The sequence below is a fragment of the Ambystoma mexicanum genome, chromosome 14, assembly GCF_040938575.1.
Source record: "Ambystoma mexicanum isolate Mex_15411 chromosome 14, UKY_AmexF1_1, whole genome shotgun sequence".
Lineage (NCBI taxonomy): Eukaryota > Metazoa > Chordata > Amphibia > Caudata > Ambystomatidae > Ambystoma > Ambystoma mexicanum.
The window spans coordinates 227,320,285-227,344,952 of NC_090940.1; the positions used below are offsets into that span (position 1 = coordinate 227,320,285).

General features: G+C 43.0%; 1 protein-coding gene across 3 annotated transcripts in view; it reads left to right on the forward strand.

The window, feature by feature from the left end:
- Positions 1-24,668, forward strand: part of TMEM229B (transmembrane protein 229B) — a 464,282-nt gene that overhangs the window by 99,038 nt on the left and 340,576 nt on the right. For 2 of the 3 annotated variants that reach the window (XM_069637372.1, XM_069637374.1), the window contains exon 2: positions 19,002-19,045. The gene's annotated coding sequence lies outside the window, so the exon portion shown is untranslated. Of the gene's footprint in view, positions 1-19,001; positions 19,046-19,323; positions 19,497-24,668 lie in introns of all 3 variants that reach the window. The other variant, XM_069637375.1, reaches the window with a different exon arrangement.

Sequence of the window (24,668 nt, forward strand, 5' to 3'; positions counted from 1 at the left end):
TTTTGATGTGTTCTGCATTATCATGTAATTGTATTGCTCTTATATATTTTGTAATAGTGCTTCTGGTGTAAAGCACTCTATACATTTAATAAAATGAAATTAAATGAAATCAATGAAGAATTACAGTGGTTGGGTGGGGAAATTCCCTTCCCCAAATGGGAAAGCTGCTTCAGTCAGAAACACAACGCGGTTGTGTTTCGAAAACGCTGCAGTTTTTCTTTCTAAGTTTCTCAGGCTCCTCCGGCTCGGAGGAGCCTGAGAAACGTAGAAAGAAAAACCGCAGCGTTTTCAAACACAATAACGTTATATTTATGTTTGCGTTAGCTTCAAAAGCTACCGCAAACATAAATACAATGTTTTTAAAGCTGCAGTTTTATTTCTAAGTTTTCCGGGCTCCTCCAGCCCGGAAAACTTAGAAAAAAACCCACAGCTAGTGCTTATTTTAAAAAAAATAAATAGCACTTACCGAGATGCAGCTGCAGCTTTTCTGCCTGTAGTCTCTGGTCTGCGTCCTCCGAGTCCCGGCACCAATGAAGGAAAAGCCACCCAGTGGTAGCTTTTGTTTACAACAGCTGGCTGGCTTTTCCTTCATTAGTGCCGCAAAAGCAAGCACAGGCGGGCATCGATTTCACAAAATGGGTGCCCCCATGTGCTACCTTTTGTACATTTTGAGCTTCATTTGCTCAAGATTTTACATAGGGACTAAAAAAAAAACGTGGCAATCTATTTTTTGTATTATTGCCCATCTTTTTTTGCAATAAAAATTTTTGGGCGAACCATTCCTTTAAAGATATTTCTGTTGACATCAATTCTTGGGTCACAGCAGCAGTAAATTACTCTTTCTCCTCAGGCATTATTCCCAATGACCTGAAGCATGCGCTGGTGATCCCTCTGTTAAAAAAACCCTCTTGGGTCCGGCAGTTCTGTCTAACCTCCGTCCTATTTCAGTTCTTTGTTTCTCTATGAAGCTGTTTGAATCCTTGGTATCTCCTCTACTGAGGTATTTTTTTAAAATCCTCTCTCTTTTTTGACCCTTTTCAATCTGGCTTCAGGATTAGGGCACGGGATCTGTTCTTGTATATGTGGTAGATGACCTTGCCCGTCTGGCTGACCAGGTTGGCATAGGGGCACTGTTTTTATTAGATCTTTCAGCTGCATTTGACACCATGGACCATCCCATCCAGGTTGCCGATTGTCTTCTGCAGGTCTTTCTGGCCAGCTGCTTACCTGGTTTTCTTCTTTTTTCTCTGGTCACACTCAATCTATCTTTCTCTCTCCCCTTTCTTCCAAACCAGTGCCTTTGTCTTGCAGAGCCCCACAAGGCTCCACTTTGTCACCTATCTTGTTCAATATTTACATTGAGCCACTCTTGGCTCTCATCCCATGGTTTCCTCTGCGATTCCTATGCCAACGACACGCAGTTTATTCTACGTCTTGATCTGTCTTGCCCCGATATGGCTGCTTGGCATAGGAACTGCTTGGAGCTGTGGGTGGATGGATAACCAGGAATTAGTTGAAATTGAATGATGATAAGAAAGAGGTGCTGTTAGTTGGGATCTATTCCCCTTCTTTGTTCTGGACCCCTGACTTCTGGCCTGCTAGTTTCGGATCCTGTCCAGTGCCGGATACTTTGGTGAAAGATCTGGGTGTTAAAATCTCAGCATCTCTGTCAATGTCTGACCAGGTGGCAGCTGTCTGTCACTCTGGCCATCTCAAGTTAAGAACCCTCTGTAACGTCCTGCCATTTATTCCCTCTAAATTCCATGCTCCTGTCGTATCACTCTAGTCATGAGCAGTATCGACTATTGTAACACCCTCTATCTGGCTCAACCTGCCTATTTGATTTGTTGACTCCAGCTCTTGCAGAATATGGCTGCAAGAGCTGCGTTTTACCCCCGTCCCCCTTTTGGTTCTCATATGACTCCCTTATTACGTCAGCTACACCTGCTCCCTGTTGGAAAGCTTGTGGTGTTCAAATCTCTGTGCATTGTCCCTAGAGCTTTTTACAAACTGGGGGCTGAATATCTCCAGGAAAATGCTGTGCCTATGTCCCCTCTAGAGCACATCACTCTCAATCTTAGCTAACGATTCAGGTCCCCTGGATACAATATTCCTGGATAGGCGGTCGAGCGTTCTCCGTTGCTGCAGCAAAGGCCTGGAACATTCCCATTCTCCTTTGCGCGATGATCACCTCTCCTTTCACCTCTCCCTGAAGTCTCTATTTTTCTAAATCAGATTTGATCCTGTTTTTGCTTGTTACTTGCTCTTTCGGCACCAAGATGCCCTTGGGCGACCGCTGCACTTAATAAGTTAACATAACATAACATAACATAGTTGGAACTTGCACCAATAATTAAACCTCCAGAAGGTCTACCAATTGCACCCTTGCTAGCATATCTCTATATGACCAAATATCCCTCAATCAAGATTTGATCATGAAACCATGTTTCCAGGTCCCCTGGATACAATATTCCTGGATAGGCGGTCGAGCGTTCTCCGTTGCTGCAGCAAAGGCCTGGAACTCTCTCCCATTCTCCTTTGCACGATGATCACCTCTCCTTTCACCGCTCCCTGAAGTCTCTTTTTTTCTAAATCAGATTTGATCCTGTTTTTGCTTGTTACTTGGTCTTTCAGCACCAAGATGCCCTTGGGCGACCGCTGCACTTAATAAGTTATATTAACATAACATACTTGGACCTAGCACCAATAATTAAACCTCCAGAAGGTCTACCAGTTGCTCCCTTGCTAGCATATCTCTATATGACCAAATATCCCTCAATCAAGATTTGATCATGAAACCATGTTTCCTGAAAGTCAAACAAATCACTATCATAAATTATTCTAGATCCAAAACTACTATTAAAAAGAGTAATAGCCTCTCGTATTCCAAGACAAAATTACAAACCAAAATGTTAAACCGTCTGAAGGAATGTTTCAATTTTTTGACCCAAGAGATTTTGTTTGTTCAATAAGAACCTTCATTAATTGAAGTTATTTCCCTTCCATATCATTATGTGCTACATCCTCCTTCATGTACAGATATCTATCTCTTTCATGTCAATCCCAACACCTTCATCAAAATATTTACACTCATATACCAACTTGAGAAACTGTTCATAATTATACACCACTTCTGCAATAAAAGGTGAAATTTAGCAGACGACTGCCCAATTTGTGGAATCCACATCATCAGGAATTTCCACCAATTTGATATCTAGTTGAAACTGTTGTGAGATTCGGCACACTATGTTTTGTCTGTTGGGGAAAGGGCTGTAATCTAAGGCAAATATCTTTGTGAATAAAAGGCTCTTACATCTCCCACTTAAACTATTCACAGTTGAAGTACTAGGATCTTTATTACAATGGGAGGACACATAACATGTTTTTTCATTCATCAGTTAACTGTCCTCTGGATGTCATGTCTTTCCCTGCATTTATAGTATTATAGTCTTCAAAAGAGACATGTCTATTTTTAACATTAGTTGAAACAGGTAAATCTATTGGAATCTCTGTACTATCTCCCAAAATATCAGTATCACTATTATCTGAATAACTGGTATAAATAGTCACCCCTTCATCCACATAGGTTGTACTCTCCTTAAGCCATTTATCGAGAGGACTTGAGTTGTTTGATGATTTAACATGCACAGCTTTATTACCTCCATCAGGATGTATAGCTAGCTTATAGCAAGGCGATGAGGCAACACAATCTATATAATTTGTTTTAATATTGTCCAGACCTGAGGAATTAGTTCTGTGTAGTTTGCTGGAATTCACTGTATCTTTAACCAGGTCTCTTTTACCCCTAGATCTCCTCTTCTTTTTTTGTTCTTTTAACAGAACACTTTTTTGACAGAACTAGAGATCATACTAGCTGTACTCGCTACGGGATTCCCACTAGGCACACAATCATCCTGCCTGATATTATTATTTGACACAACCGCAGCCCCATTCAGTAGCAAAACTGGAATTGTAAGAGAACCAGGATTACATGGTTTCATAATTTCTATTTTGTTGTATCTACTCCCACCTGGCTAAAATCTAATATAGCAGCATCAGCCGGAGTACAATTTTCCAATATTACGACCACTATTTTACCAACTATATCACTTGGATCTCTTTGTTTTTTGAGACATCCTCATAAATAGCACTTTTACAATCATAAGTAACTCCTTTACATCACCACTATTTTCTGTAACATCTGATATTTCGCATGTAATGACTTCCTCATTAACATTATCCAGCTCATTAGCAATTTTCTCCAGGTCAGGAGATTTTGAGAAAGCAGTTCCTGTTATAATATTACCCCTTTAGGCAAATCTCTCATAATATTAGTTCCACCTTGTCCTACATAATTTCTTCGCAGATTTGATCATAGTTCTAGTAACAAGTTGTTGTCTATTGGGTTTGAAATAGATCCATCAGCCTGGAGAATCATCTGGAAGTCTTGACAGCTCAGAACCACCCTCATACAGAAAGCCATCCAACACCAGATCAGTCTTATCCAACAATATGTGCCGTTCCATCTCCTGCAATTCAGCTGCCTCAGAATCAGGTACAGATACAGAAATCAAATCAACAGCTAGAACAACACTTCCATCAGGCATCCTTCCCGAGGTATTTTTTCCACCGGTTGATTATCCTCCCGATCAGATATAGGCAAACCTTGACCAGACGTCACTTCTTTATCACTATCCGCTGCAGGTGATGCTTCATCATGAGCTTTGGTAGTAACTAAATAATCTGTCATTTTACCTTTATCACAATAGGACGATGTTTGTGAGGCCGTAATGACTACACAGACATCGGGAGAAATTACTAGGTTCTTCGGCATACATCTTTTGCTGTTACTGACCCTCTTCGGCTGCATTTTGAGCAGACGATCTGATGAAAAGCCCCCTCTGCTTCTTAGTGCAGATTCCTTATTATTGTCACACATCAAACATAGGGATTATCAAATATGAGTCAACTCCCTAATCATTCAAGAACAATAGCCTAAAGATTTAGACACAGGACTATATATATAGGAAAGCTATAACAATCACTCCTGCCAAACACTCTCCAAAACATCACGATTATCAAATACAACTGAAATTCAGCTGTTTTCACCAGAACACCGCAAATTAGGCCGCTCTGACAATGTCAGCCGCCTCAAATCAGCATTAAACAGCCCCTATATAAATAGGGGTCATTACTTAAAACTCACCTTCAGTTGCTTAACAGAAGCTCAGCAAATCAGGCTGCACCTACTGTCAGCCGCATCTGATCTGCTATAAGCAACTTCTATTAATAATGCCACTAGTATAGCACAATGCGTGATATGTGCAGATGCTGGCTAGGAGAAAGTTTGTCAGTACTTCCAAACAGAGGAAACTGTAGCCACTGTAGTCGTTGCCACCTAACACTTAGCTAAGCGTCTCATAATTAACCCAACATGGAGTGGCCAAGATAATACATCGGTACTCCCTCTTCTCCACGCTTTCAAATGAGAGCTCACAAAGCTTGGCTAAATTCTCTCTTTTGCCTTATCTCCAGTCTGCGGACTGCACTCTCTGGTACACCCTGCCAAGTGCTCGCGCTACGCACAGGAAGCAGTATTTTTAGAGGCAAAAGTAGCCACTATCCAAAAGTGCTAGCAGTAGGAAAACTAATCAACTGCCAGAAACAGCAGATCTCCTCCGCACTGCAAGAACTGCAGACTGAACTCTCCGGCACTCATTGCACCCACACATGCAGAAAAGGTTGTGTCTATGATCTCCATCTCAGCCAGACAGGAGCTCTTAGGGTCTTCCTTGAAGTGTCGATTTTTATTGTCGGACCAGAATACCTTTTCTCTCTACATTTTGTTTTACCTAAAGTTCTCTTCCTGTGAAATTGATGAGATAAAGAAACTTGGTTCTCTAATCCTTCTAAAAGGTCTACTTAATGTCAAACAAATGGGCACTGGAATTGTGTATATAACATAAAACCTTCTTCATTTGCCCTCCCCCCCCACATGTCATTCCTTTGTGTGGCTACAATCATTGCAGGTCAATACCTATCATCACAATCTTTAAAATGTCCCAAATTCTGGGTGCTCACCTCCACAATCCCGAGGCATACCTTTATTTAAAGGTTTACCCGAAATGCTGTTGAGGTTTTAGATTCTGGTAGTGAAACATTAAAATGTGTGAATAAGAGTTTACAGTAAGTACTTCCACTGGTTTTATTGTTGGCAATAGTGTAATTTCATCTGGGTAACATCACCACAATAAAATAACCACACAGTACTAATTACTAACCACCCCTGCTCCTCGCTCCTCTCCAGCATACCTCCCACATACCACACACGGTCTAATGGGACAGTCTTTCAAAACACAAAATACACTACCCACACATCTGCCAAAACAACAAACTACCGCGAACAAACAACCCAGACACTGGATCTAGGCCTCTGGACACAATAACTCCAGTGCACACAATCCAAGCACACTTAGAAAGCGGCACACACAGATGCCAGTTTCTCCTGGTTCTGCAAGCACCAACAGAAGAGCACAACCTCTATCCTATCCCTCTTCCTCACTTACCTATCTCACCCACTTTCTTAGAGAGCCATGTGTGTGCCTGGAGACCATTCACATGGTATCGGTGCGCAGTATGAATCGACATGACATGCCATGACATTTTTCTTTTCTTTTAATTTGTGTTCTTCATCTTTTGCAAACAGTGCAAGTGGGGGGGGGGACAGCGCAAAAAGGAGCGACACCAATGGGGTAAGGAGTGACAGCTGTTAGGAAAGATTCCTCTTTAGGGCACCTTTCCTTCCATTTCTATGGACTCCAAACTTGTTGCCTTTATTTTTGTATCTGACCTGTTCTTTTTACAGTGCAGTGAAACCTTAAGTTCCGCCTCACTGGCTTTTGCTCATCTTATCTGGGGAAACAGACATGTCCTTCAGGCTATCAGTACTGGGAAACATTGTTTCCCTTAGTCGTGTTACTTTGATACTACATTTAGTAATATATTATCACTTGTGATCCTTTTTAGCATTGTACAATGAATCTTACAAAGCAATACAATGGGGTACACTTTTTGCTTTGCCTTAGACTAACACTCAGAGGATTTTCTGGTTACTCTAGGTAAGCTAAATAGGCAAGCTGGGGGCAGCAGTGACTTTTCACATTTTTTGGTACATTTAGCTTTAGCCTTACTGCGTTTACCACATTTGGCTACTAACTGTGGCTAATGGTAAAAAATATGGCCATGCCACAAGGTTTTTCTTGTCTTTTAGCCTTCTTTCTGGCCTGTGAGGCCAGGAAAATCCTTATGTGGACTTTCAGTGCCCGGGAAAGAAGACGGTTTTGGAGGGCTATTGGAGGGCTCTGTGTGTATGTTGCCAAGAAGTCTGGGACTGTCTGGCCCCAATTCACAAAATGGTACCAGTGTGTCTGAGTGGTATGCATGAGTTTTGCCGCCAGTGGTCCTGATTGGACTACTGCTGGGGTGTGTGTGTTTGGCCAGATCTGTCATTGGCTATTGGTAGTTCCTGCTCTTACCTTGCTTTTAGCATAAGAAGAGGACGCCTGCACGCACTCTAGAGAGATTCTGGAAGAAAGTGAAGGGCCACGACTCTTGTCCAGCTGCAAGACCAGCAATGAGACTGGAGACCCTTTGGAAGAAGGCCTGACAACCAACTTCTCCTGCTGTCCTGGGAGAGCCCTGTGTCTTGGAGGTGATCTTCAGCTGTCCTGCGAGGGAGCTTCGACCCGTGCAGTGGAGGGAACATCCATTCTCGACGTCAGCTTTGAATCCTATAAAGAAGAGCCTTTTGAAGTGCCACTGGAACGCCCAGTGGCTGACCATTTCTGAGTTTGGGCTATAGTGCTGCAGATGTCGCCATTCCGAGTTGAGGCCTGGAGCTTGGGGGATCTTCAGCCAGCTTGTGCCACATGATTGACCTCTGCGTAATGTCGTGGTCCTAGCATCAAGGGGACCCGAGATAGGAGGGAAAGTCTGACCATGGGAAGTGAATCCCGTTGCGTCGACATGCATCAGTGGCCATTGTCTGAAACGGCTTATCTGCATCCAATCCCGTCCTGAGAGGGGCACTGCATCAAGTTCTTCTGCATTTCTTCGCTGGATGCCCTTGCACCAGCATAAGTTGATGACCAGAAAACTGCTTGTACCTGCAACACCTGGGAATCAAGGGCTGAGGTTGACGGCGGGAAAAGCGACCTTAGACTCTCTTCAACCGACCTGCCAAGTCCTATGAAGAATCGGAGTATGGGGGGGAGTTGTAGCAGTACTTACCTGAACCCCCTATTTGGGAGAGGAGAAAGAGTGACAGAACAAGGGGGAAGGAGCATCAGAGCAAGGGGGAGTAAGCGACAGAGAAAGGTGGAGGGAGCGACAGTGCAAGGGGGAGGAGCAACAGCGCAAGGGGAAGGAGTGACAGTGCAAGGAGAAAGGAGCAACAGTGCAAGAGGAAGAAACAGCGCAAGGGGAGGTACAACAGCACAAGGGGCAAGGAGCAACAGCACAAGGGACAAGGAGCGGCAGTGCAAGGGGCAAGGAGCGACAGTGCAAGGGGAAAGGAGCGACAATGCAAAGGGAGACGGAGCAAAAGAGCAAGGGGTGGAGCAACAGCACAAGGGGAAAGGAGCAACAGCACAAGGGAGTGGAGCAACAGCGCAAGGGCAAAGGAGCAACAACACAAGGGGGAAGAGTGACAGCGCAATGGTGGGAAAGAGGTGCGGTGCAATGGTGGCAGGAGCAACAGCGCACAGGGGAAGGAGCGACAGTGCAAAAGGGAAGGAGCAACAGTGTAAGGGGGAGGAGGGACCGAACAAGGGGGAGGAGGGGCAGTGCAATTGCAAAAAGAGAGACAGCGCAATGGGGAGGAAACTATACAAGCGGGAAAGGAGCCACAGCACAAGTGGGGAGTACATCTGTTGATTATATGTATAATTGCAGCCTTTGGTCATAGGTGTCCTATATTGTAGTTTTGATCTCAATGGAGCTCATTTCTGGCCAGGTGTAGTGTAAGCAAAATGCGTAAAAGCCTTGCATAAAGGCTTTTACGCATTTTGCTTATGCTGCAGAATCAATTACGTGTGCATGCAAGGTGCTGGAGGGCTTAGGGGTCTGGCATAATATTGCATGTGAGGTGCTAGGAATCCAGCGGACTGGGCTGGAATCTGTTACTGGGCATACTCAGTAAACAATGTCATACCTGCCTTCTGGGCCTCCATGCCTCACAAGCACACGATGAATGCAATTGTGTATATTCGAGGTGCTGGAGTGTACACAGGTCAGGCACAGTCTTTTTTTACTGCACGTCTATCATAGATGCCAAGTAAGAAAAATGACATACCTACCCTCTGAATCCTCAGATCCTCACACATGTACACAATCAATGTGGTTATGTGTGTATGCCAGGTGCTGGGTGTCCAGGGGGAATGAATGATATTCTTTACTGGACATGTATCATAGATGTCCAGTACAAAATACCATGCCTGTCCCCTGCGCCTCACAGACACAGACATTCATTGTGATTATGTGTGTATGCAAGTCGCGGGGCGCCCAGGGGGAAGGCATGTTTTTTTTACTAGACATCTATCATAGATGTCCAGTAAAAAATACCATCCCTGTCCCCTGGGCCCCACAGTGCCTCGCAGACTCACACAATCAACATGATTATGTATGTATGCGAGGCACTGGGAGTCCCAGGGGAAATAACATGGTATTTTGTACTGGACATCTCTGATAGAGGTCCAGTAAAACAATACTGTCTCTGTTCCCTGGACCCCACAGCGCCTCAGAAGGAGAGCTGATTTTGGCCGGTGGGGACGGGGATTGTGCAACAAAGTCATTTTTAAAATGCCTTAGTTGTACAACCCTCCTCCCCCCACTCGTCAAAGTCAGCTCCACACACCACACACACACACACACAACATTCACACAGAAGGCACTGGATCATTCACACGAGCACCTGGCATCATGCACTCACTCATAGCACAATCATACACGCATCCATACACATATTTAAATAATAAATGAACATAAACATACCTTCTGCTCGGCCCTGAAGTTTCCTCTGCAGTGCTCCAGCTCCCGCGTAGCATGAACAGGACTCAGGAAGCAAGCGCGCAGGTACCTGCACGTGGGTGACAAAACTCCCCACTCCAGCCTGCTCTGTCTATATGTGCGAGGAGGCGCAGGAGCGTCCCCTCACACATACAGACATGCAGTTCCCCAGCCAGCATTTCCAATCAGCTATGCAAGGCTGCGGAAGCAAGATGGCCCTAGACTTGCATGGCTCATTGAGCATGCGTGGCTGGGGAACTGAACTATCAAAGGAAAACTGTGTTTCCCTTTGACAGTTCAGCCAGCGCACGAGCGCTCCCTCAGCTGGAAAAAGCAGATGAGGGAGCACTCATTGTTTCACTGGGCTTGCTCCTTGGTTTCTCCATAATGGGCAAGGGGGCTGGTGGGTCAACACACCCCACCCATTATGGATGAGCCGCGTCTGCCTGTCATGCTCACATGGCAGGCAGCATTTCATTGAAATTGTCATCATCAAATACTTTATTCGGCAGAAATGCCATAAAAGTCACAGAAATATGAGCAAACAGATAAAATACTAAACACAGTCAATCAAAATTAATGACAAAACTAGAAACATTCATATAATGAAGTGCAAAGTGCATAGTAAAAAGCGGTACAGTGAATCAATTCACAATATAGTGTCCCGAAGGGAGAGTATACTCGCAGCCCTTCTGCCTCTTAATTAAAATGCTGTATGTGGTCCGATTCACTTTGCCACATAGTTGTCCTTGTTCTAAGGAGCCAAGCTCTGTGAACATATCGAGCAACACAAGTTATAATATATGGGTTTGAAGTTCCTTTACAGAAAACAGTGCCTCGTCTGTGGAGCGAATTGCAACATCTCTAAGTAGTGGGCGTAAGTATTTTACTTTCAGTGGTTTGGTGACAGTAGATATAGACAAAAAGTGAACCACTGTCTCATCTCCCAGACCACATACTGACAGACCTTAGATCCCCCTCAGCCCAACGATTGATTGCAGTGGCAACCAGTAGAGTCCCAAATCGTAATTTTACAAAAAGTGACATTGCATAAGGAGGAGACAGATAATTAAGAAGGCCTTTCTGGCCAGATTCCGTTTTTAGGCTCAGATACATTGTACCGTTACACAATCTGCTTGCATTAACAATAAACGTATTCCTTGAGGTGATTGTTGCTGTTTTCTTAACCCTTCTATAGGCACCCTTGTCCATGTTGTAGGGCTCCTCCCACAATCTAGACTCATTCACTTCAAACAAGATCTTTTCCACATGATACACCAAAGGGATGCTTTTGCCGCCTTCAAGGCCCAAAAGATGTTTTATGGCATCTTGGTACTTCCCCAGTGCCCTAAAACTCCAGAGCCCTAACCAAAATAAATTGGAGTGAGAGATGCCAGGTCACCTTTAGGGCATATATATAGTTCAGATGTGTAAAACAGTAGGGGTAGAACAAGGGAGCAATAACAGATGTTTCAATTATTTATTTTCCTCCCTTGTCAGGTTGATGTTTTAGTTGCCCCATATCTCAGCCGTAGAGACAATGGCCTGTTTTCCGTACCACTCTACAGCCGTATGAACTGCCCATCTCCGATGTATGTTAAAAAAAGATAGTGTTGCTCCACCGTATTTCACTAGCGTGATTCATTTTCATTAAACCTGGTACCCAAATAATCATACAATTTGACTTGCTCTAAAACACAATTCAACATCTAGTGTATATATTTTGGAAAATGTAGGCCTGAATACCATAACCTTCGTTTTACTAACTTTTACATTCAAGTTGAGATCATCACATTTTTTCACGAATGTTGCCAAGCAGTTTTTCAACCCCCAGGGTGTCGTGGATAACAGGACAGCATCAGCCGCATAGAACAGAACTGGGAATCTATCCTGTCCCATCTTGGAGGAGTCCATGCTAACCATCAACAAAGCTATAATTTCCTCTTTGTATAGAGAGAAAAGTAGAGGTGCAAGGACGCAGACCTGTCTCACACCCCGATAAACAGGAAAGGGGAAGTGGACTCACCAGCCATTCCATATCTTACTACAGCCCGATAGTTGCTGTTCAACTACTGGATCAGAGCGGTCGGATGGGATGGGGCTTTTCTTTTTTGCAGGACCAACCATATTTTTTATTTAGGGACTGCATCAAAGGCGGTCTTCAGGTCTACAAAGATTGAATATAGATTCATATCGTTTAGCACTGTGTACTTCTCAAATAATAAAAACAATCTAAAACGTTGATCCACTGTGCTGACGTGCTTCTGAAAGCCCGCCTGTAGGTCACCAAATACATTATTCTCGTCAACCCACATTTGGAGGTGTGATAGAATGACCTTTACAAATATCTCCCCACTGAAATCCAGGGGGGAAATTGGTCTGTAATTTTCGAGCAAATTCCTATACCCCTTCTTATGTATTGGGAACATGATAGCTTTCTGCCAAGTGGCGAGTACTGTATTCAATTAAATGAGTGTATTAGAAAGTTTACACAGAACAGGGCCCCAGATTTCAACCTCTTCCTTATTCAGATCCAGCGGAACACAGTCCGGACCTGGGGCTTTGTCACTCTTTTGGGAGATTATGGGTTTTACAACTTCTGCCAGAGTGAAGTGAAATGCCACCTTTGTTAGTTGTCCTTGGGGGTTAGTAGTAGCCTGAACAAATCTGTCGGGATGATCTCCCCAAGGTTAAAATAGAGTTTTGAAAAATGTTGCTCCCATTGTCCTGCAGGTATTGGAATGGTCTATCCCCATGAGCCTCCTCCCCTGAAATCAGCTTCCAAAAAGCTCCTGAATCACCCTCTTCGTGTGTTTGCCTGAGTAACTTCCATCTCCCCTTTTTTCTTTTAACTATATTTTTGTAATGCTGTCTCTGTTCAAAGGAGAAGCCTGTCAAAACCTCTACACACTGACAAAGTTGCCAATATCTGGCTTTTTGCTGGGCGGCATTTTTTGTCACGCCATCTGGATTTATTTATTTCGTTTTTTCTAACGCCTTTGGCCTTACTTGTTATGTGTGGAAGAAGATTATCTATAAGGTGACCATATTCTATAATAACATTTTCTTCATTAACATCCTCTCTGCAGATTTCTACGATGTTACTCATAACAGCATTATATATTATGGGTTTCATGTTTTGGTTTGTGATCCTGGCCCACTTTGTTGTTTTTTAGGCATGACCATTTAACGCTCGGGGCACCGCCCTAGCTTTCAGTGGAGCACACTTTGCAGCATGATTGTTTATTTTGATGTTTACACATACGGTTGTTTACCTTATTTAGGAGCTCGAAGTTACAAGCTCTCTTCCAATCCTTTGCAGATACTAAAATATAATCTATTATGCTATAATTGTATACAGTGCCAGCCATGGGAGCATGGCAGGAAGCATTTACTCACTTTGTATGGCGTAGTGCAAAAGTGCACGTCAAAAGGCGGTGTACACGAGTGCTCGTCTTTTGCCCTGCACATTTGCTCTCTGTCATGTAAATGGCCAAAATCTACCTGTAATGGCTCCCCATCACCAATTTATGTGGAACTCGAAAATTAACCTGAATGTGATTTCTTTCAAGGATACCATTATGCTGTCAGTGGTACTGCACCTCTCCAATAAACTACAACCCGCAGATATCCTCACAGCTTATTTTTTTTTGAGAGGCGCAGTGCCACTGTTATCATACAGCTGTCCTTATCTGAAATCACATTAAGATTACAGAGGTGCAGTACCACTGACAACATACATATGTTCACATGAGATTTCCTACGAGGACCTCTGTATGTTGTCAGTGGTACTGCACCTCTCCTAAAAATAATCGCTTGAATGGTAACCATATCCAGAAAGGCAAACCTACATGTAGTCTAACAGGGCCAGGAAAGTAGCCCAAATATAGCCCAACTCCCTCCATCTCTAAAAAGAGAGATCACTCCACAGTCGCAGTTTTGAAAGACACACAGACACGTGACATGTTACAGCACTGATTGGGAGAAAATTAAATAAGCCACTATTGTATTACATCTGCGTAATAGAACAAGAAATCACATTTAGTGTGTTGGCCGACTATGCCACAGCATTTCCAGTTTTCATGCCAACCTCAAAGTCAGCTTTCTGGCACTGCTTTCTTCTCTCTATCTGTGCCACCAAATTGCATCATAACCAAAAATATAACAAATAGACTCCCAATCCTTAATAATCAAATACTCCATGATGCAGAGAGCGCCTTTCATGGCCCATTGCATCTTAAATAGAGCTCTCCTTTCACTGGCACATTCTTACGGTGGTAAGACATGCCTGATAACAATAGTATAATTACTTGTGTTTTTCAGCTCCATAATAACGCTTCTATTATGTGTATATTGAAGCAACATCGATTCATAGGTATACAAATGAGACTTATTTAATTTATTTAGCATGTATGATGAGTGCAGGCCAGAAAAATGAAAATACAAATGGGATTGCAAAGCAAGTGGGGAGGTTGGACACCTGACAGACATTAGGAAGTGGAAACATTAGGAATTATATTTTCAAAGGTAGAGATTAAGCTATTGTTGTCCTGTGAGGACTTTTACAAAAAATATTACCATTTCAATTTATAAAGCCAGACTTACATTTGTTGGCCCTCTTATCTTACATTTGTGAGGTCAGCAATTGTGTCGAAAATGAGAAGGGCATGGGGAGTGACAAAGCGTGGGGCCTTGAATGTCATATACCATTGTCCTTGTGAAGTGTGGGGTGACTGACAGTGGTAAATGGTCAAAGGTGTGTGGCCAAGAGTTAATAGGTAGATAACTTTGCTACAGATTTGAAGGGGAAATGCTTTTTGTTGTTGCTGAGGCCAAGAAGTTTCTTGAAGTATAATTTCTCTGTTGGTTGCCTCACAGAGGGGATATGCTTGTGTTTGAATTTGTGTTTTATGTAGCGCAAAACTAGCTAGGCATCAACGGAGAGCTGTAACTGTCATTGAGAAACATATGAGGGAAGACGGGGAGAGGTTACAATATGTAACGCATTATGTTCCGTTCATGAGGGTGGGATGTGGCAATTTTATGACATTAGTGCCACTTAACTTTGATTTGTAATTATTGAACAGTAAGAATGTAATTTCCGAACTGAAATGTCTTACGTAGATTCGGTTTGCAGATGATAGATACAGACCCTGTTTGGGTCTGAGAGTACACCATTGTTACTACCCCACCTTGGAGGAATAGTAAAAATTACACCTAGATTTTGGTACAATAGCTAGGGAATATACATTGATAGGATATGCATAAAGGGCCTATTGCCATAATCTGTATTGGACAATACGCTTACTTACAATGGTGCGTGGAATTGGGAGAGGAATACTGGGAGCTGTTAGGGAGGATAAGAGAGGGCGACGTCATCGGCTAGCAAGTGGAGTTTAAGCTGGATTTTAAACAACTCCACCGATGGGATGGATTTGATGGCTAGGGAGAGAATTCTAGTGAATGGGGGCAAGGGGAGAGAGAGAGAGAGAGATAGAGAGAGAGAGAGAGAGAGAGAGAGAGAGAGAGAGAGAGAGAGAGCAGAAACAGGAGTAGACATCGGGGCAGGGGTGGAAACATTGTGGAGTGTAGAGGATCACACAGATTGAGAAGGAGAATAAATAACAATGCAATCAGCCAGGTAGTGCAGCAAGAATATGGGAAGATTCGAAGACAAGGAGTAGGAGCTTGAAGAGATAGTGATTTGCATGTTGAGCCACCTAGCATGGCGCCAGCAAGCTGAGGTGGGGAGTAGCATTTGGTTAGTATGTAAAAGCAGTGTCTGGCAAAGTTGAGGGCCTTGTTGAGGGGAGAGAATGATTAAAGAAGAAGGCCAATGAGCAGGCTCAATGAGTAGTACAGTTTTCTAAGCACAAAGATAGATGTAAGTGCTTTAGATGACTGGTGGTTGAGGTGTGTGTTGGTCTTCCTTATCTTGAGGAGGTTGATCCTGGCAGTGTTGGCAGTGGTCGTAATGTACTGCCGGAGTCTGCGGTCACTGTCAAAGAGGACCCCAAGGTTCCAAGTGTTGGGTGACTGAGTGAGGATATTGGAAGGGAAGGAGTTGGCAAATGGGACAGTGGGGTTGGTATTGGAGGTAGGGAGACTTTCACCTTTGCAGAGCTTTTTAGATTTAGAAGGCAGCGATAAGCTATCACGTCACATTCCAGATAGTTGTAAGACAGCTGGTGATGTGCTCTGAGCTGGCATGGGCAAATGATGGAATGGGGCAAATTTGTAAGTGTATTCTGCAAGTGGTGGTATTGAATGTAAAAGGATGAGATGAGAAGTTTACTGAGAAAGTGTAGAGGGTGAAGACAAGTGGGCCGGAGACTGAACTTTGCGGGACACCCATTGGAAGGATCAATTTTCTAGCATGTGACTTTAAATACATCCCACACTCATTTTGTATAGTTCAAGTGCTTATAGCTGCTTTCTTTCTTGCACCAGCATGATCAACTCTTGCTTGCTTCTTGTGTGATGAATGACCTGTGATGACTCACCTTTCACTCCTTGGGAACTAAACAAACGGTTAATTTGCTTACCTTCAATGGTTTGCTTCCCCGTGCCCATGGATAACTACCTGTAGTGATGCTTCTGATAGCAGACTGAAGGGTAGAAAGGACAGAGTCTGTGCAAGACAAAAATTGCATTTGGAAATCCAAAATGCCCACCTAACATTTATCACGTGAGATTTGATGGTCATGTGACTAAAAATGAGGCCTAATGGGAAAAAAGGGCAATATCTAGGATAGTCCTACAAAAGAAAGACTGGTGATAGAGGGGGAATTACATTCCAACCAGGCATTAGGAGTCATGAGCAAAGACAGTAAGATTGAACATAACAAGGCAAAGCAGCCTGAGCCGGAGGCATGACAGTGCAGCCGCTTCAGGATCCTCATGGGTCATAGCCATGGAAGTAGATTGGTCTTGCTGTGCTGTAATCCTGGAAGAACTCTCACCTGTAACTATATACCTGGAATTATTGGAGACCTGACAAGCCCTGAACCAGTGAAATCCTCTAGAAGTGTGACGGTTCCTGAAACTGCAGTGCCATAAACCAACATGTGCCAATGGCATGCTATGACCCTGTGAGAGTGAAGCGTTGGATCCTAGGAGCTTGGGTAGCAGCTGTAACCCATCACACTGTTAGTGTGGCATGCTGGACTCCTCTAGATGGTGTGTCCTGGAAGTACTGTGTACCCACACAGTGCATGGGGCGAGCCTGTACATTGTGACTGTACGATGGGACCCTGCGGGCATAAGGGAGCCCCGAGCAACAGTACATGGAGTTGTGCAGATGCTGGGAAGCACTATGCTGAAGTTCTGGAAGAAGCTGTCCTCAGCAAATACGTTGTCAGTAAGAACTGTGATAAATACTGCCCCAAAGAAAACTATCCTTGTTCTGAAGTGTACTCTTAAAAGAACTGCGCAAAAGTAAAACATGTTTAAAGTAGTGAAGAGCAAAGCTTAATGCTTTAAGTCCCAGCCAGAAACAGAGAGTAAAATGAAATGTTATAGTTGTCTTTTAAAACATTTAACCTGGTACTAGTAGAACGGTAAATTTATGTAAATAATAGAAGGAAAGAGATACATACTCAAAACTCGGTGTAGGTGAACCAAAGCATAAGCTCATTAAAGGCTATGTGAGGGCTTGCGCTTTAAGAGAACTTCTTGAAGCCTGAAAGTTAGGGAGGCATTAAACTAGAGTATGAGAAAACATCTGCTGAGTCTGAATAGGTCTATATTATAGCTCAGAGAAGTAACCAAATAAAGGGAATGAAACCAACAGAAATGCTCCATTCTGAGGGACTCAATACAACTCCAAAGCACAATCAAAGGATGAGAAAGGAACTGGATAGAATGCTGCAGTCTGGGAAGTGGTGTGCAATTCTAAATGATAACCAAATTCAGAGAAAGGAAGCTGGCAAACAAAGAAGGTTGCACGTTTAGAGGGAAGGAGAGACTCAACACTCGAAGACATTGTGGGAGGAAGAGACTTGATGCTGCATTCCCGGGGAACGTGGTGAAAGGAGAAAAGCATCTCAAACACATTCTGAGAGATAAATAGACTTGCGTTCTGGGAACCAGTGAAATTTCCAGTGGATCAAAGCCAGTGCCAGAGAAAGCGAGACTTGACACTGTATCCAGGAACATTAAGTGAAAATACCAAGGCATTCAAAGGAGATTATGAAAGAGAATGTCAGTATCCAGCAATATACAATGTTGAAATAATCCCATATTAGCCACTGCAAGCGGAAAGACATTTATGAAAGGAGGAGAATGCAGCACGATACGCATTTAAGTAGAAACCCACATCACTTTTCAAATGGGACCTAACAAGTAATTTAATAACATTTTTAAACATATGCTTTAGTTTTGATTCAAATACGTTTTGATGATACACCACATACCCCACCTTGCATGTCTATTAACATTTTGTGCTGGATATGAGTGATATGAGTGACACCTCACTGTTTATCTCTAGCGGCCTCAATAGTAGCCATGCTATGGTTGCCTCTTGTGGAATCAGTGCCCACACACAGATGCTTGAGTATCAATTGTTTTATGTTTTAAGAGCAGTGTCTATTTCCTAGTTCTCATTTATGATATCAGCACGGAAACCCTGCTTGTCTCTTGTGGCATCAGTGCTTATTTCACTGTAGTGACTTATGATCTCAGGGCCGAATATTTTTTACTGGCAATTACAGACATTGTTATTACAGAGGAAGAAAAGGAAAAACAAAAGGTAAAATAAAATAGATAGCTTAATGATTACATATATAATATTAAAGATCATACTAATAACATATATTCATTGTCACATACATTCAGTAGATAATTCATTTAGGTGTATGTGTTTCTTCCTGTTTTCATATGCCTCAATGTTCTTATCATCCGCCTAACCTCTCTTTTCCCCTATATTGTTTTTCTAGATGGAACTTTCCAAGTAATGAGACCTCTTTTAACCCTCTCTCAGGTCAGTTTTAATCTTGCATTATTAATTGCTAGAATATAAATAGTTCCTTGTCTTTTTTTCTACTGCATCATGCCCTATTATAATTAACTGTATATAGGTTATTCAATTGTCCCGTGATAGATAATGGTATGTTCTTCCATTAAACATGTTTTTGCTAGTTTTGATTAGCAGATCATTAAAATGAATCACAAACATTCATGTTTGCAGCAACGGCTATATACATATGTTATAGTAGATTTATTACAAATATCTGTGTTTTATCTATGCTTAATTTCTAGCCTGAAAGTTCCTCAAAGTGAATGGCCTGGATTCAGTAGTAGGGACAACTAAGACAGCATTATTCATAAAGAGTGCAGCATCATCGGTGTATGGTGGAAACGTGACACTAACCCTATTAAGACATTTTTGAGCAATTACCCTTGTGCTATTAATCACAATATATGCAATCTTGGTAAGTGCAAATAAAGTTGGTGTCATTAGGGAACACCTTAAAGAACTTCTGCTGATTTCAAATTCTTTAAATAATGTGCCATTTATATATAGGGACTTGCAGGCTATTGCGTAAAGTGTTTTAATTGCATTAGTGACTTCATGTCAGATTTGATATTTAGTCATGCCATCTCATGGCAATCAGCACTTTATTTGGTTGAATGCTTTTTCATGTTCAGTAATATTACTGCAAGGGGTAGGTTCTCTTTTACAGGAGAGTCCAAAAGTGGGGTTACCAAATTGGTGTGTTTAATAATATTTCATCCTGATGTGAATCTGTGTTATTCTTTTGATATGATATTAGAGAAGATCGGGGCGAGTCTATCGGACAATTTGTTTGCATGTATTTTAGCAGAGATACCAGCTATATCATCTGAAGAATTTGGGTTCCCTATGTTTCCTGGGGAAAACTGCAATTTTCGCTCATTGCACAGCTTTAGGGGGAATTATGTTGTCCCATCATATCTTCAATTAAGAAAGTGTTGAGCTCTGGGTTATCAGAGTTCCTTCCCTGTTTTTGCTGATTTTTTGTATCCCCATATGCGTCAGAGCTTGCTATTTTCATATCTTGAAACAGCTCGAGCATTAGACATTTCAATTGATGATTGGAAAATGTATGGAAATGTTCTGGGATATCACTTTCGCATGCACCATTGTTGTTAGGTATTGTGATGAAATCAAGGGCCTGACCCCATTCCAAATCCTTGGGGGGACTCTGCAGCCCAGGAAAACCGCTTACAAGGGGTTTGTTACCAGAGCCATTACTGAGTTCCCTTGTGCCCTCCCTAATTCTGTTTAACTACTTTCAGGGGTAGCAAGACCAGCGGGACCACTGCAGCTGTCCCTCAGATATCTTATTTGACAGAGGCAGATAGTTCAGAATGTGGGAGCCCTTCTCTGTGAGGTCCCATTTGTCAGTAGGGATCGCTGCAGATGTAACTTCCCCAGGAGCTAAGAAATTGAGTTAGAGACTGTTCAGCACTCTAGAATGTCCCGTGCCCCTGGAGGGTCTCTTGTGGGGAAAGGCAGAAGAGACCCGAAAACAGAGAGTAGATTTTAAGAGAGAGGCTTTATGCAGAGCTACTTCACATGATGCAGGAAGAGAAATCTCAGTGTAAACTCGCCGAGAGCAACAGAAAAGCCAGGGTATGAGGGACAGCAGAGATCCCAGTACCCCCATTATACAGAAACCCCTGATACTTTATTTTTTGTTCCATTCTAACAATTATTTTATGCACCAAGCCCAGGAAGGGTGTTTTTGGTATGTTGTAAATGAATCCCTAGTCCCAATTGAAGTTCATCCTCATCCTATCCCGTTTGAGAAAATAAAAAAGGTCAAACACACTTTTTGAATTCGTATTTCTTGTCTATCCTTCACACCCTACACCCGATGAGCATTTATCCAGACATGAACCTAATAACGAATAGAGTGTTGAATAATGTAGCTTTTGTGACTTGTATTTTGTTGGTACCCCACAATACGTTTATTTTAGTAGCACTTCTATTTCCTTCATCGTTATTTTAGTTGCTAAACATTTCTGCATATCTGTAAGCCGGGGATGATAGACTTCTTGCAGGCACTTTAATGGTCATCTGATGTCACCTAGTCAGGTCGGTATACATTTGAACACAACTTGACGGATATGGTCTCATTTCACCATCTTGTATTGACAATTTACCCTGTTCATCTTTACTTTATATGCTGCATATATATTGATTAAGCTCATAGCTCTCGGTTGTTGTATTCTGAGAGCTTCTGTTCATTTTTCCCCCATGTAATATTTTCCATGTAATATTTTTATTTTGATTAAATGTTGTTTTAATTGATACTTAGTTAGGCTCACTTATCTGATTGTTTAGTGATAGCTTATACATTTAATCTAGTTATTCGCTCCAAAGTTGAAGACATTTTGTTACAGCCCTGGTGATCTGGTAAATCAGGCTGCGGTCATTGTTAGTCCCCATTTCCATTCCAGTCCCATAGGACTCAAATGGAAATGTGGATTGTGGAAACACTGGCACCATGTCATAATGTTGCGGGTGTTTCCGTGAAAGTCTGCGGCCGTGTGGCGTTCTGCCCGCCAGGGCTGACTTGGCGGGCAGGACGGCACACGGGTGCAGACTTGTACGTTGCCGGTCCGGAAACAACGGTTGCGGTAAGCTTACTGCCACCGTTGTTTCCGGAACGGCAAGGTTGAAATGAGGCCCAATCCCTGCCCCTACTGTCCCCTTATTAATGTTAGATTTGTTGATATATTTCCCTTTTCTGTTTGCAGATATTGCATCATTTAAAAGTGCTTGCTTAGTTAAATTTTCTGTGTTCCTAGTTCATTTGTTATTTTTATTGTGATTTCAATGATTGCATTATCTGTGATGCTGATAGGGTTAGTTGGGCCATATAGCACAGCCATACAAATGAGCAGATATGAAAAATAGTCGATTCTGTGGTGGACCTAAGTCTTAAGGAGGAGGCATTCCTTGAGCTATTTCCTGAAATGTAGAAGTGAAGGTCTGATTCTCATGTTGACAGCAAGGAGGGTCCATGTTCTGGGGCATACACAGAGAAATCCTGTCTTCTGGTGCTTTCCTTCCTGCCCCGGTGGAGTTTCTGGTAGATTGTAGGCCTCCAGGAATGCAGAGCTTGTCAGATGGTGCAGCAGGATTTGAGGATGAGAAGTGCTTGCAGTAGTAGCCAGTGCAGTTCAATGAAGGTTTGGGCGATGTGGGTGAATTTGGGAAGACCTTTGATTAGTCGTTCTGCAGCATTTAGGACACATTCCTGGGCTGCTAGGGTATGCACCGGAAGGCCTTCTAGCAGGGCATTGCCACCTTCCAGGTGGGAGAGGTCCAAGGCTTAGACTGCAGATCTGAAGATGTTTGCTGTAATGAGGGCTTGATTTTCCATAGGAGGGAAAGTTGGTACCAAGCTGCTACTGTCTGCATTGCTATGTCCTTCTTGAAGAAGCAGTGTCTGTCGATGTAAAATACAATGGTACTTGATGCAGGTAGTCAGCTGGAGTGTGAAGCCCTAGAGGCTTTTAGCATAGATCTAGGTCGAGATGTCAGGGCGTTTGGTGTTGTTGGTCAGCAGTGGGAATTCAATCTTGTAGAGTTTGAGCTTTTGCTATGCACTGGATATCCAGGACTTGATCAATGTGAGGCAGGCCTTGAGCCTATGGCTGTAATCAATCGAAGTTATCTTGAGATAGAGCTGTGTGTCATCTGCGTATTGGTGGATGTTGTGTTGCACCAGGAGGATACTGATCGGTTCCATGCAAAGGTTGAAGATTCAGGGGGAGAGGATGGATCTCTGCATGACTCCACGGGTGATGAGTAGAGTTGGCGATCAGGAGGAATCAATTTGGACAAATTGGTGGCTGTTAGCAAGGTTAGATTTGAACGAGCTGAGATCAGTCTCACTGGTTCCCTTGCAGCAATGTTGAATGTTGGCGAGAGTCTGGAGGACTACTTTTTCATTCGCCACTAGCCATTGTCTAGTGATATTTCATTCTTGGTGTACTGTTTGTATTCATATAATTGAGGTGGTGAGTAACTTTCTATGTCTGGCTAATAGCCTGCAATCTGAATTTCTGCACCCTGGTATACTCTATCAGACGCTGCTGAGAGGTCGCAGAGAACCAGGAGTCAAGGATGGCCCCCATCGAGGATGTTAAGGGCATTGGCGATCACCTTGATGGGAGCCGGTTCCATGCTGCATTTGGGTCTAAAGCCAGATTGGTAGGATTGAAGGAGAATTTTGGCACTGATGTGTTGGAAGAGTAAATCTAGTGATGTAGGGCAAGAGTTGACAAAAGTATTGGTGTTTGTTAGGTTTGCACCGGCTGAAGCATGCACACATATAAGTGTGTCGCTGGTGTAGTTGAAAAAGTTGAGGCTGAATGATCTAATAATTAATGACATTCATTATATTCGTTATATTCTGCTTGTTTTTCCACCAATTTAGCATCCCCGTTTTACTTTGCTTGTGTTCCTGGTGCATACCTGCATATATGTACAGAGAAAAGTACAGGATTGTCTTTTTTTAAAGTAGTGCTCACTCTTTTTTTTTTTTTTTTTTTTTATTGGCATTTAAATAAAACATCTAACATCAAAAAGCAATCCTGCACACCCCTACCCCTTGTCGCCCCGGTACATTTTAGCAAGCAACATCTTTCAGTACCTACAGATTTTTAGTGTGGCAGTCCATTGAGCAGGGTCCATCGGGCCACTGTGCAACAAGAGTACAACATTTTAATCTGGCTTCAAAAAGTTTTGCAGCTAGCAGCTAGGGATCCTGGTGCTGTTTCGGCATGGCAGTATATTAGATAGTTCTGTGCTGGGAACATTGTTCGTTGGCCGAGCCCATTCAGCTGTCCTTGGTGGGTAACTATACATTCATGATTGTCATTTTGCAATTCTGCCCTTCCCAGGTGTCGGCTCATCGTGTGAGGGGCTAATTTTCCCCATTGTCAGGTTGCCCGATCAGGTAGTGTGTGTATTCATCCCACATTTGTCTGTCTCCCCATTGATTACCCAACATGATGCCCCATCTAGTTTCCATGTTGTTACAACAAAGAATAGCTGCATTCCATTGAGCTACCTTTGGGCACTGTTTCCCACCCCACAGCATCGCCACCCTGCGCTTGGCCAGAATCAGGAGAAAGCGCATCAGTTTCCGAGTATGTTTGGGCATTGATTTGGTATATCCCAATAAGGCCATCGCTGGGTCCGGTTCTATCTCCTGCCGCGTAATGCCAATGATTACCTGAAATACTTGTTTCCAGAATTGCTTGATACCACCACAGTCCCACGCTACGTGAAGAAAGCTAGCCGGGTCATTATTACATCTGGTGCATTTACCACGGCCTCTGGGAAGAATTCTTTCAGTTGAGCCGGAGTGTAATCGTATTGATGTAAGTATTTGAAATGGATCAGTTTGAATCTTGTACTGACCACCCCTTTTCTGACCATCTCGCTGCAGTATCTCCATATTTCAACCAGTACTCCCCTACCAAGAGTCCGCTCCCAAGCTTACCGAGGGTTGGCTGCTATCTCAGGTTTAGAGGTTAGGGTCATGGTGTACAAGCCGGATGTTACCAATGTCCGAAACTCCCCTGTATCAGTTTATCTAATG